The sequence below is a fragment of the Mustela nigripes genome, chromosome 3 (assembly GCF_022355385.1).
Source record: "Mustela nigripes isolate SB6536 chromosome 3, MUSNIG.SB6536, whole genome shotgun sequence".
In the NCBI taxonomy this organism is placed as follows: Eukaryota; Metazoa; Chordata; class Mammalia; order Carnivora; family Mustelidae; genus Mustela; species Mustela nigripes.
This window is the reverse complement of record NC_081559.1, coordinates 158,860,087-158,872,953: the sequence shown is the minus strand read 5'-3', so window position 1 is coordinate 158,872,953 and position 12,867 is coordinate 158,860,087.

Here is a 12,867-nt window from a genome sequence, read left to right as displayed (position 1 = left end):
TGCCACTGCATTTTCAATACTGTGATCTTTAAATAGATATGTTATGATGAATTATGAATTTGGGTTAAATTTTTTCTTATTATGAGCTTAGTGTGTCTCGATGTGATCTGTATCTTAGGAATAGTACAGATCTTTAATGATATTATGTCTCTTCATCTAAGTCAAAAAAGTTAAAAATAACTACATTTCTTCATGTATAAATATTTTTATAAGCCTTTATGGGATTAAAGATCGTTCTTTGATAATGGAAGGGAGACTGTCAACAAAGGAAAGCGCACCACAGCCAGAGTCACAGACCCTAGGCTGTTGCCACAGGTCCTGCCGAAACGATTTTGTTGTGTTTTGATCAACCAGATCCCTCGTTAATAACTTACAATGAGAGATACACCTTCCCCATGATCAGAACAGTCATGTCAGCATCTATGACCAATGACCAAGGGTCTAATCCTAGTATTAGTGTATTGAGAAATAGGTATCATATTATTTCTGATGTCATTTCTCATGTTCTTAATTTATCTTCTCTGATGTTAGAGGTTTGGATAAGATGACCTTTAAAGTTCCTTTCAATTCTAAAAATTCCTGTTGCCTGGTCCGCATCATGGATAAGGGAAGCCACACACATAGCATGGCCAGTTGATGGGTTCAGTGCCAGGCATTGTGGTAAACACTTACTGGACATGATTTCATTTCATCCTCACAATTCATGAGGTAGGTATTATTATCATCCCCTTTTTACAGATGAAGACACTGAGATCTATAGGCATTAGGGAACTTGCTTAATATCCTACAACTGGTGAGGGGTTGAGTTGAGATTTTGAACACAGGCATGTGTGGCTCTTGGATTTGGAAGCTGAAGACTGGGCTTCTTCACTCTCATGTAGTAGCAGTTTTGAGGAATGTTTAACTACCCAAGAATAATAAATAGTCCCATTAACAATTTTAACTTTTTTTAAAAAAATAATTTTTTATTAGACAGAGAGAGAGAGAGAGAGAGAGATCACAAGTAAGCAGAGAGAGCACAAGCAGGCAGAGAGAGAGAGAGGGGGAAGGCACCTCCCTACTGAACAGAGAGCCTGATGTGGGGCTCAATTCCAGGACCCAGAGACCATGACCTGAGCCAAAGGCAGAGGCTTAACCCACAAGCCACCCAGGCACCCCAACAATTTTTACTTTTTAACAAATTATGGAGCGGAGTGGCAATATTTCTCCAAATGTTTTCTATATGCCTATTATTATAAGTTCATAAGATCGGAAAATCGAAAAGGCAAAGTGACCTCTAAATACAAATGGCAAAACAAAGCCTGAATAAAGAATCTTCCTTCAAATCTAATGAAATGAACAGAAGCAGTGAAAAAAAAAATAAAAAAGGCAACAATTCATGAATGAACGAAGAACAACTTTACACTTTACTATAAACTTCAAAAAGTGATGGCTAAGGAAAGTAACAGCAGTTTTGCTGTTGCCGCTTTCTTCACACCCACTTACCAGGAGAATATTGAGAACTCTGATCATTTTTATCAATGTAATCCACTTTGGACAGAAGCAGTCTGAGGGAGAGAACCGGGAGCTGTGGCTACTTTAGTTGTGTAGCTGACTCTACTTTTCCCTAGGGGGACCTGGCCAGAGGCAGGAAGGGCTTCTGGGGGAGCCTGAGTGGCTCAGTGGGTTAAAGCCTCTGCCTTTGGCTCAGGTCATAATCCCAGGGTTCTAGGATCGAACCCCTCCCCCCCAAATTTGGGCTCTCTGCTCAGCAGGGAGCCTGCTTTCCCCTCTCTCTCTGCCTGCCTCTCTGCCTACTCGTGATCTCTGTCTGTCAAATAAATAAATAAATAAAATCTTAAAAAAAAAAAAAAAAGGCAAGGGCTTCTGATCTTCCAAGTCCCTGAGTGGGGTTGGGGGGAGGGCTAGGATGAATGAGAGGGGTATCCCCACAGCTGGCTGGGGTGGGGCAAGTTGCTTCACTGGACTTCAAAGGGGAAATCAGAGGTACCCCTGACCTACTGTGGGCCTGCCCTCACTCACATGCCTCCCACGGTGCCCTCCGTGGATAACCAGATTGAAAGCGTCTCCAACACACTGAATTAGCTCCAAATGGGGCAGACAGACTGGTCCTAGATAAAGTGGAAGCACTATATCAGACCAAATAAGAAGTCAGGACAGAGCTATCTAATGAAAAATGAAAAGAAATGGCATGGTGATAAGCAAAACCCCTTAGGACAAGACGGAGAAATAGGAGGAAGAAAAGAAAAATGAGAACAAGAAAGAAAGAATATGGTACAAAAAGGCAGATGTTTTAAAGGGGAAAATGTGTTTTAAAATAATAAAAATGTAGCTTCTCCAAGCAAACAAGATTCCCCGAGAGAGCTTTAAGGCACAGAATAGCTTTATGAGACTGCTCTATAAAACTTGGGCCCTAAAATGAGATAATAAAAAAACAGAATAAAATGAACAAGGAAATTTCAGAGCTAAGAAAAGTAGTTGTGACTCCAAAGAGCACCATTACAGATCTAGTAAATTATTTAGAAAGAGCAAGGAACAAGAGAGACAGTGGTTGGAAATAAAATTAGTGGAATGGAGGAAATGCTTGTAATAATCAGCTTAATGCAGAGAAAAAGGGACAAAGAAATGAAAACATGTAGAAGGCAGTCAGTACGGAGAACAAAGATCAGTCAACATAGACAACAAATGGAACAGGAAAAGTAGTTGGATATGTAATAAAAGAAACTTTCCCTGAAATTAACAAACTAAATCTTTAGTTATAAAGGCAGTCCCCATGCTAGAAAAATTGATACAGCGCAGTAAACATGCAGACATATTTTGGTTATGTTATTGAAATTAAAGGATAAGAAAATTCTTTAGCTGTTCAAGAAGAAAAAGTAAGTCACCTATAAGGAGGAAAATTAGGGTTGCCTTAGATTTTTAAGCAAAATTCAAAGCCAGAACACAATGGAACAATTATTACAAACTTCTGAGGATGAGAAAGTGTGACCCAGTCAAAATTTGTTTAGTTATAAAGTCATCAAGCAGGCTTTTTCAAATGTGAAAACACAGGGAAAATAGTGTTTAGAATCTGGTGTATAAGAGGTACAAAACCTGAGAGCCTTTTGTGCGGGGAAAAAAACCCCAAAAAACAAAAACACATTTGACCTTAAAATTCTGCCAAAGAAATGAATGAAGATCAAGAATTTAGGAGTGGTAAAAGAATCAGAAATAAGCCCTGAATCCATTTTTAAAAAAGAACAAAGATTAAATAACTATGAGTATCCCAATTATAGAACACAATATGATGGTTTATAACCTAGCAAAGTAAAAAATATAAGCAATGAAACAAAGCAGGAAACGGGTAGGTAGGAGGAATAACAAAATTGTATCACTTCATCTTTCATAGCCCAGAGTCAGTTCATGCTATCTAAAATTAAACCACAGGGGCGTCTGGGTGGCTCAGTGGGTTAAGTCTGGGCCTTCAGCTCAGGTCATGACCTCAGGGTCCTGGGATTGAGGCTTGCATCAGGTTCTCTGCTTGGCGGGGAGCCTGCTTCCCCCTCTCTCTGCCTGCCTCTCTGCCTACTTGTGACCTCTGTCAAAAAAATAAATAAAATCTTAAAAAAAAAAATTAAACCACATAGTTAAACACACACACACACACACACAAACAAAACAAAACAAACAAAACAACCAGCAAACCAGCAGCAGCATTTCCAAGGCTTTGATGATTTTTATAATCTCTTTGCTAACCTAAGAGCTGGCAAGGCAAGGCAGCCTATGTGAGCCAGATTTGCATGCAGCTGTGTTTGGGGTTTGCAAGGCCAGTTCAGGGTTTTAAAATATTTTTAAATCTGCATGTTTTTAGGTGGTGGTGAACTTGACAGTCAACCCCCTTAGTTTTCAACTTATTTCACACTCCTAGGGGTTGGTCTGGCTCTGCGTTTGGACGACTCTTGAGGAACTAAGGTCTCTTGTGAAGAATCCTAGTATCAGAACTTCAATTCCTAGGGTAAGACGAAGTAATGATTGATCAGTAGATACACTCCTCCCATTTGTTTTGAAAAGCAATGCATTTTCCTCTGGCATAACAAATGGCATTTTCCCATAGGTGATAATGACTGAAATCTGTCTCCTGGCAAACAGAGGCAGGGCTGCCCACTGTTTGCTTAATTTGGCTGCCACCAGGCATGGACTCCTATATAGTCATCAGTGATTAACAGAGTGACTTTCCTGAAAGATCCCTTTGACCACGGAGGTACACTCCAGGGAAACTTTTCCAGAGGCGGTGCCTTCTTCTATTTAAAGCCTCAGGGGCTTAGCTGCTGTCACCTGCTAGCTATTTCTTTAGGTCCGTTTTAACTTTCAGCCCTTTAAATAGAGTACAGACTGGGACTGAAACAGAGCCAGAAGAAACAGTTGATTCGCTGGGAAGGCACTGTGGGAGGTTCTGACACTGGCCTTAGAGGCTGAGCGGGCCATTCTAAGAAAAACTGCGTGGGCAGCCCCCAGGGTCTACTCTGATGGTTAGAGGAGGGTCGTCTGATGGGCATTGGTTGGAAGGACTAGTACTCCGGCAGGAGACCAGCCATGCGGCTCGGCAAAAAGAACTGCAGAATTCGTAAATTACTATTTCCACCTTCACCGACCACATTTGTTCTTCAAAAATTTGCTGATGACAAAAGATGCTAGCTTAGAAAGGCAAAACTAGGGGTGCCTGGGTGGCTCAGTGGGTTAAGCCTCTGCCTTCAGCTCAGGCTTCAAGTCCTGGGATCCAAAAGTCCTGGGATCGAGCCCCTCATCGGGCTCTCTGCTCAGCGGGGAGCCTGCTTCCTTTCCTCTCTCTCTGCCTGCCTCTCTGCCTACTTGTGATCTCTGCCTATCAAATAAATAAATAAAACCTTAAAAAAAAAAAAAAGAAAAAAGAAAGGCAAAATCAGACTTTTATTTAAATGAAATCCTGCAATAATCAAGAGAGAGATGCCTCTGGCAATTAGGTTTTGCATTTGTCAATATTTCCCTCTTCTGCAGGAGAGAACAAAGGCTGGGCTATATGGGCGTGGCGGTGAGAATGGGGGTAGGCTCATGGGAAGGGCTCACACGGACCTCCTCCCCTCCCATTCTCATGGCCACCATCATACAGTCAGGCCACAGGAAGGGGAGAATGAAGTTTGTTTCCTGATTGAATACCGGCACGGTGAAGAAATCAAGGTCTATTTCTTGAATGGTAGGTAACATGAACCATGGACAAGTGGAGGGTTTTACACACTTTCTGCAAGGTGTACTCACTTCCACACTGATTGTTTTGGCAGGTACTACCAGTGTCAGAGTGTATCCTCTCGTAAAATGACTGTCCTCTGTCTTTGCAGCACTTACCATGACAATTCTCTTAGGACAACCTCTGAAAGTACCATGACAAATTACCTGGGGCAGATGGACTCCTTGTACAGAATATTTTTGTCATGGAAAAAAGTTCATAAAAAAATTGTGTACAGCTGATCACAATTAACCCGTGGACTGACTTCGAAGTTCAGTACGGAGAAAGGGAAATTGCTTGCTGCTATAATATATCAGGTAAATATAAAGCCAAGGGTAGATATTTTTTAACCTTTTGGATGGAGACTCTTACTCTCAGTCTGCAGGCTGTCCTGTGATGTCCTTTGAGTTTGTTGTATTTTGTGGTGTCTGGTTGTCCCCAAGGGCAGTTGTACTATGAAAAAAAAGCAAACAGTCCGTTTCCTCTGTGTTTCCTTTACTACTCACACATAGTACTTTACTTCTGACCCTCTGAGACCAATGTGTGGGGGCTTTCTCCCATCAAGCAATTCTCTGTAACACCAGCTAGGTGTCCCGCAATTTAATTTAATTCTGGCACTATTTTCCTGGAAATAGCATTGGCTCCCACTGTTTAGTCCCACTGCTGCTGCCCACTTCAGATGGTCCCCAGGTCACCCATAACTTCAGCTGGATGTGGTACAAGTTGGAGGTTTCCATGATCTCTTTCTCCTTCTTGGATTTGACTATTTGCTAGAGTAGTTCACAGAGCTCAGGGGAATGCTTAACTTACCATTTACCAGTTTATTAAGGAATATGATGGATGGAGATGAACAGCCAGATGCCGAAACACATCAGGCGAAGTCTGGGAGTGTCCCGAGCACAGGGGATTCTGTCCTCATGGAGTTAGAGCGTGTCACCCTCCTGGCACATGGATTTATTCATCAATCTAGAAGCTCGCTGAATCCCATACTTTCGTGATATATTGAGGCCCCATCAGTGAAGCATCGTCAGTCATTAACTCCATTTCCAGCCCTTCTCCTCTCACTAGAGAAGTGTGTGTAGGGGAGTAGAGCTGAAAATTTCAAGCTTCTAATCATGGCTTGGTCTTTCTGGTGACCAGCGCCTATCCAGGAGCTGCCCAGGGTCACCTCATTAGAACAAAAGATGCTCCTAGTGTTCTTATCGCTTAGGAATTTACAAGGATTTCAGGAGCTCTGTGTCAGGAACTGGAGTCAGGGACCAAATATTATAAGAGGTGCTCCTAGTGCTTTTATCACAGAGGAAATTACAAGGGTTTTAGGAGCTCTGTGCCAGGAACTGGGAGGCAGAGACCAATATACATATTTTTATTATCTGATAGTGGTACTGTGCATGGAAAGGACCGCCCACATTTGTTGCATGGAATTAACGTCCAGTTAATTAGAATTATAAATAGGAAATATTTGTTTTTCTTAAGTCCCTATGTCTAACTTGTTATTTTATTAATAAATCTTGTGAATTTTTATAAAGGTTAAGAAAAATTGTTTTCGTTTGCTTTTGAAATCAATGTTCCATTAATTAATAAATTCAACAGATTAAACTCCCCTAAATAAAACTAGTTTATTGAGTTTCCTTGAACGTTTTAAGCTAATATCCTAGCATCAAATCTAAGATGCCATCAGTCATAAGATACACCATTATTTTATGTTCTGTCATGGAAGGGAGAACACTGCCAACAGTATCTTATCCCACTGACTGTAAGACACACTCAGGTTGCAGATTTATCAGAATGAGAAAAAAAAATGTGCATCTTGGAATTGATAAACCACTGTATATACACGTGAATATTTCAAACAGCCCAAATGCGGGGCATTTTCTTTTGTTAGTTTTATATCAAGCAGAATCTTTTAGGCATTTAAGCAACTCTTGTAAATCTAAACACATTTAAATTAATACACGTGCTATGGAATGATTATTTGTATCCCCCTCGTAACTCATTATGTTGAATCCTAAATCCCAAGGTGATGGTAGTAGTTGGGCCTTTGTTAGCTGATTAGGTGAATGGGATTGAACGAATGGGATGGGTGCTTTAATGAAAGAGGCTAGAGAGAGAGAGACCCCTTACCTCTTCATGTAAGGACACAGAACAAGATAGCTATCTATGAGCAGGAAGTGGGTTTTCACTGGACGCTGAATTTGCTGGTGACTTGATCCTGGACTTCCCAGCCTCTAGAACTGCGAGAAATACATTTTGTTGTCTCTGCGCTATCCAGTGCGTGGTATTTTTGGGTTAGCAGCCTGAATGGACTAAGACAATACAGATTCCTAAATGTAGGATATCTTTTTATTTTTTTTTAATTTTTTTTAATTTTTTTTTAATTTTTTTTAAATTTTTTTTTTTAAATTTTTTTTTTAGATTTTATTTATTTTTCAGGGATAGAGGGAGAGAGAGCGAGCGAGCACAGGCAGACAGAGGCAGAGGGAGAAGCAGGCTCCCTGCCGAGCAAGGAGCCCGATGTGGGACTCGATCCCAGGACACTGGGATCATGACCTGAGCCGAAGGCAGCGCTTAACCAACTGAGCCACCCAGGCGTCCCTCTAAATGTAGGATATCTTAAGTGTTTAAATACTGTTTACGAATGTAATCAAATGTAGTTACCCATTCTAAAATAAGGGAAAAAAATGAAAATTTCAATAAATCATAGGGTTCTAGAGGTAATATGCCAGATTCTCCTAAACATTTCAAACACCTTAAATTTAAGCACACAAAGATTTTCTTGATGCTTATAAAATGTATTCCCAAACCTCACACAAAATAATAATGGGTTTGGTTACTTTACCATCCTTGTTCTTCTTTTAACGTCTTTGTGTTATGGTCACTTATCCCCGAGCAGATTTACCACCTCGTTTGGGCTGGGGTTACTGGTTCTCAACCCTCAACCCGCAATTGGATTATGCATTAAGATCAGTGGTTCTCACACTTACTGGTGTCGGGATCCTTTTATACTTCCAAAAATTATGGAGAACTACAGAAAGCTTTTGCTAATGCCCTTATACCAATGACATTTACTGTGATAGAAGTTAAATCCAAGAAATTTAAAAAATATTTTCATTGATTCATTTAAAAATAACAATAGTAAACCCATTACATTTTAACATAAATAATACATTTTTATGGGAGAAAACCCTATTTTCTCTAAAACAAAAGAAACTTTAAAATATTAAGATGGTATTATTTTACAATGTTGCAGAGCCCTTCCTGGCAAATTCCACTTTATATTAGTGAGAGAATGGGAAAGAAAAAGGCCAATAATTTGTTAGCATTAGTATGAAAATAGGTTGACCATTGAAAGGGTCTGAGATGCTCCCAGGAGTCCCCGGACCACATTTTGAAAACCACTGTGTTGGATAATAATGAGTTAGAGAATCAGGTCAGGACCTGAGTGCTACGCACCAGGATGATTCTACCACAGCCACAGGTTAACTCGCTGAACTTCCTCTCACAGCTGACTGTCACCTGTGTCAATGGGGTGGGGGGTGAAGGGCAGGTCAATGTCTTTCATCATGTGTCCCCCCCCATACAACTTCTATATTTCATCCTTCCTTAGTTTTTTTTCAACTTTTTAATCATCTGATTTAGGAAGATGGAAATCTTTTTACTGCATGATTGGGACTCACTCAACTCTGCGCTATCTCACCTAGGTCATAATATTCACCTTCGTTGTCCACTTGGACCGTGCGTTGTTTTTTATATTTTTCATTTCTGGCTCTTGACCATAGTTCTCTAGGCAATTTGTTGCTAGGCCTCCTGGCCCAGTTTCTGTGCATGTAAGAGTGAAGCATCTGGACACTGCTTACGTTGTCTGTTTTCACAGAAGCTGGATGACCATTTGTGAGGGAAGCTGTAGACGTGGCTCCTTCATTAGGCAGGAAATCAGACTAGATCCATGATCTCAAATTTCTTTCCATTTGAAGATTCTCTGAGACTTCTGCTTTCCCCTTGCAACCATGAAAAACTGGGTTGCTCTGAGGCTCACTGGAGGTCACGATCTCTGCTTGCTTATTTCATGTTCAGTCTCTACTCTTTCCTTCATTGTAAAGACTCAGCGGTGTTAGAGCATTACTGTGTCCAGTTGGAGAGACATAATTTTCTGGATTCTTTGCAACCAGGGATGGCCTCATGACCTGGAGACCCCCAGCTGCAAATGATCCAGAGAATCAGAATGGAATATATGGAATGACATGCAAGCAAAATATATGGAATGAATGAATGGTCTGCCTCCTTCTGGACTTCTTGGTACCCGAGAAAAAGAATCCTTCTATAGGCCACTGTAATTTTGTTACATGCAGACTAAATTTAATCTCAGCTAGCTAGTACATGGGTAGTCCTGGCAGCCAGTGCCTGGGTCTGTCATTCTACCACCTGGGCATTCTTGATGAGGTTAACACATGGTATAATGCAGAGAACGCTAGCTTTGTATCACTAGCTATGTGACCTCGGGCAGGTTCCTTAATCTCTTTGAGCCTTAGTTTTCTCATCATTGACTTGAGACTAAGACATGGCACAGGAGTCAAAGTACGTCTTCAACAAATACAGGCTCCCTGTCTCTTTCCCTGTTGCTGAAGAAAATTGGTTCTATTCATGCTCAATGGCAAATATTCCAGACCCATCTCCCACTCGTCCGAAGTGGAATAACAAAGATAGAACAGGATTTTGGTATGCTGATGCTGAGGTCGTTTATTGTACAATAAGCCAGGTAGGTAAGGGGTTGCCTGGGACAACTGGCAGGAGGAGTGCGTGGGAAAGGTGGTGTGCTGATCATCTACCCAAGCATTGAATGGTGACACTGAAGGGAGATTAACAAAGATGATGATGATGATGATAGTAGCTAATAATTTTTTTTGGAGAGGGGGAGCGGTACAGGGAGGGAGAGAATCTTAAGCAGGTCCACACCCAGCAGAGCCCAACTCGGGGCTCGATCTTAACACACTGAGATCATGACCTGAGCCGAAACAGGAGTCTGACCCTTACCCGACAGAACCACCCAGACACTCCAGTAGCTAATACACCAGTCTTTAATATACAAGCACGTACTATGTGCTAGTCACTATGGTGAGCACTTTATACACATTACCTACTTTCCAACACTCAAGAACTATATTCTCTCCAGCTTATGGAAAAAGAAGTGGAAGCTTAGAGAGGTTAAATAAGTTGTCCAAAGTTACCCAGTGCTAGAGCTGGGGAGAGATTCCAGCTCTGTCCAACACCAAGGTCATGCTGATGACGGTGGCCTACTGATGAGTCCTAAAACCAACGGTGAGCTGAAGTTGGTGGTGAGGGCCCATTATGTGCATTTCTTCTCAGCTCTGAGCTCAGTGAAGTCACACTGGTGGCTTGAAATCAGCCACAGAGAGAGTATTTACGCCACAGAAATTGGCAAATGCTAGACATCAGGTCTCTCCCCTCCTTTTCTGCCCTGAGACCTGGCTGTTAACCATTTCCCAGTACACCACCGGATGGACTATACACCTGCTTTAGAAAAGCTATGGATCAGGAAACAGTGAATCCGGTGGATGGCAGCTATCAAAGTATTGAGTAAATGAGGGCAGTTTGGAAAGCCTCTTGAACATTTGTCTTGAGTTGTTTGCCAGGCAAGACAGATTCCTGTGAACAGAGGAATAGAGGACCATTGGGGCTACAGAAAGGGGAGTCAAGCTGGAGTGAGGGTCTGAGCATCTCAAAAAAAGGATATAATGTACATTTCCCCATTATTCCAAGACCCTTTTTTCAAGCCCCATCTCTGTGTAAGTACTTCTGTGTGTCACATAGAGAAACATAAATAAAATAGCATCTCTTCTCTTGGTGAAGCCAACAGGTATACAAATAATTACAACGTAATTTGAGAAAATGTAACAAAAATCTGGGCACATACATTTTAGTGAGGTGGTGATTTGTCATAACTACTGCAAATAACCCTCTTGGTGCTTCACGGATCTTCTGAGACAAACCTCTTTTATTATGGATTACGTTAATAAATAAAAACGCGTGTTGTACAACATTGTCACGGTGTTATCTCAAGCCATGGTGTAAGTGTCAATGACTATCGGCACCAAAAACACCCTCATAACATCTATTAGTCCAGGTGAGGTGATAAACAAAGGGCCAATTCTAGCCCTTTGAGGTTGACCTACTGCCCCTCCTCAGCAGCCTTCATGTTTCCCAGGGTTCTTTTCCGCTCATCAAAGAGGGAAAGGATCAGGAATGTCATTTAAATATTTATTGATGCCCTGCATACTTATCCCTACTGTGGACTGTTTCCATCACCGTGTTACTTTTATGCATTTTTAGTCTTTTCCTTCATGATGTATAATTGCCATAATGTTATGTTAGTTTCAGGGGACAACATAATGACTCGGCATTTGTACATATTGCAAAATGATCACCACTGTAAGCCCAGTTCACGTCCCACACCGCACAGTTATGATATTTTTTTCTTGTGATGAGAACTTTTAAGATTTACTCTCTCAGAAACTTTCAAATATGCAATACAGTATTATTAGCTGTAGTCACCGTGCTGTATATTACATCCCCAGGACTTATTTTATAACCGGAAGTTTGTACCTTTTGACTCTCTTCACCCAATTTGTCCACCGTCCACCCCTCACCTCTGACAAGCACCAGTCTGTTCTCAGTATCTATGAATTTTGTTTTATTCCTTCGAGCATTTCAACAGCTATTATTCCTCGGACTGCATACAAAATACTGACATATTCTTTGTAGTGGAAAAAATGATTAAAATGGAAAATCTACTGCAACAATTTTAGATTTCCTAATTTACCTACATTTATATTACTCTATATTATCTCAGTTTTTGTTGTTCTTTCTTTTTAACACCCTTTTGGGGTTTATTATAGATCTATAATCTTGTTACAAGATAATATATATAATCTTATTATAAGAGAATTTTTTTTTCATTTTTAATTGAGGTTTTGTATTTTTTAAAAGATTTTATATTTATTTATTTGACAGAGAGAGACAGAAGAGGAGCGAAAGAGGGAACACAAGTAGGGGGAGTGGGAGAGGGAGAAGCCAGGATTCCGGTGGAGCAGGGAGCCCAATGCAGGGCTTGATCCCAGGAACCTAGGATCATGACACTGGCCGAAAGCAGATGCTTAACGACTGAGTTGCCCAGGTGCCTCTTATAAGAGAATCTATGTGGGGGTTTTTCCCCCTAAGGTTTTTATTCTTTACCAGAGGATTTGCATTAAACAGTGATTGATTCTGAATTTTCTCTATGCTCTCTCTCTTTTTAAAAACCTCTTATTACCATGTGACAGCCTGGAAATTCAGTAACAGTTTGATAAAACAACTCTGGTTGTATATCTTTCAAGATGGGGAAAAGGCTATTGAAAATCTATTCCACACTCACTTCTCCCTCGGATCTTGTAAGATTTAAAACTCACCTTTTTCTTTAATGATCAAGTATTTTATCTCTGGTGTCTGAAGGATCCTTGTGAATATTGTATCATTGTTTCTCAGAAAAGAGTAAAGCATTAGGCTGGTGTCTTGCTGTATAAAAAGTGATTTCCTCCCAGGACAGAAGGTTTAGGGGAGATAACGTTTCTCAA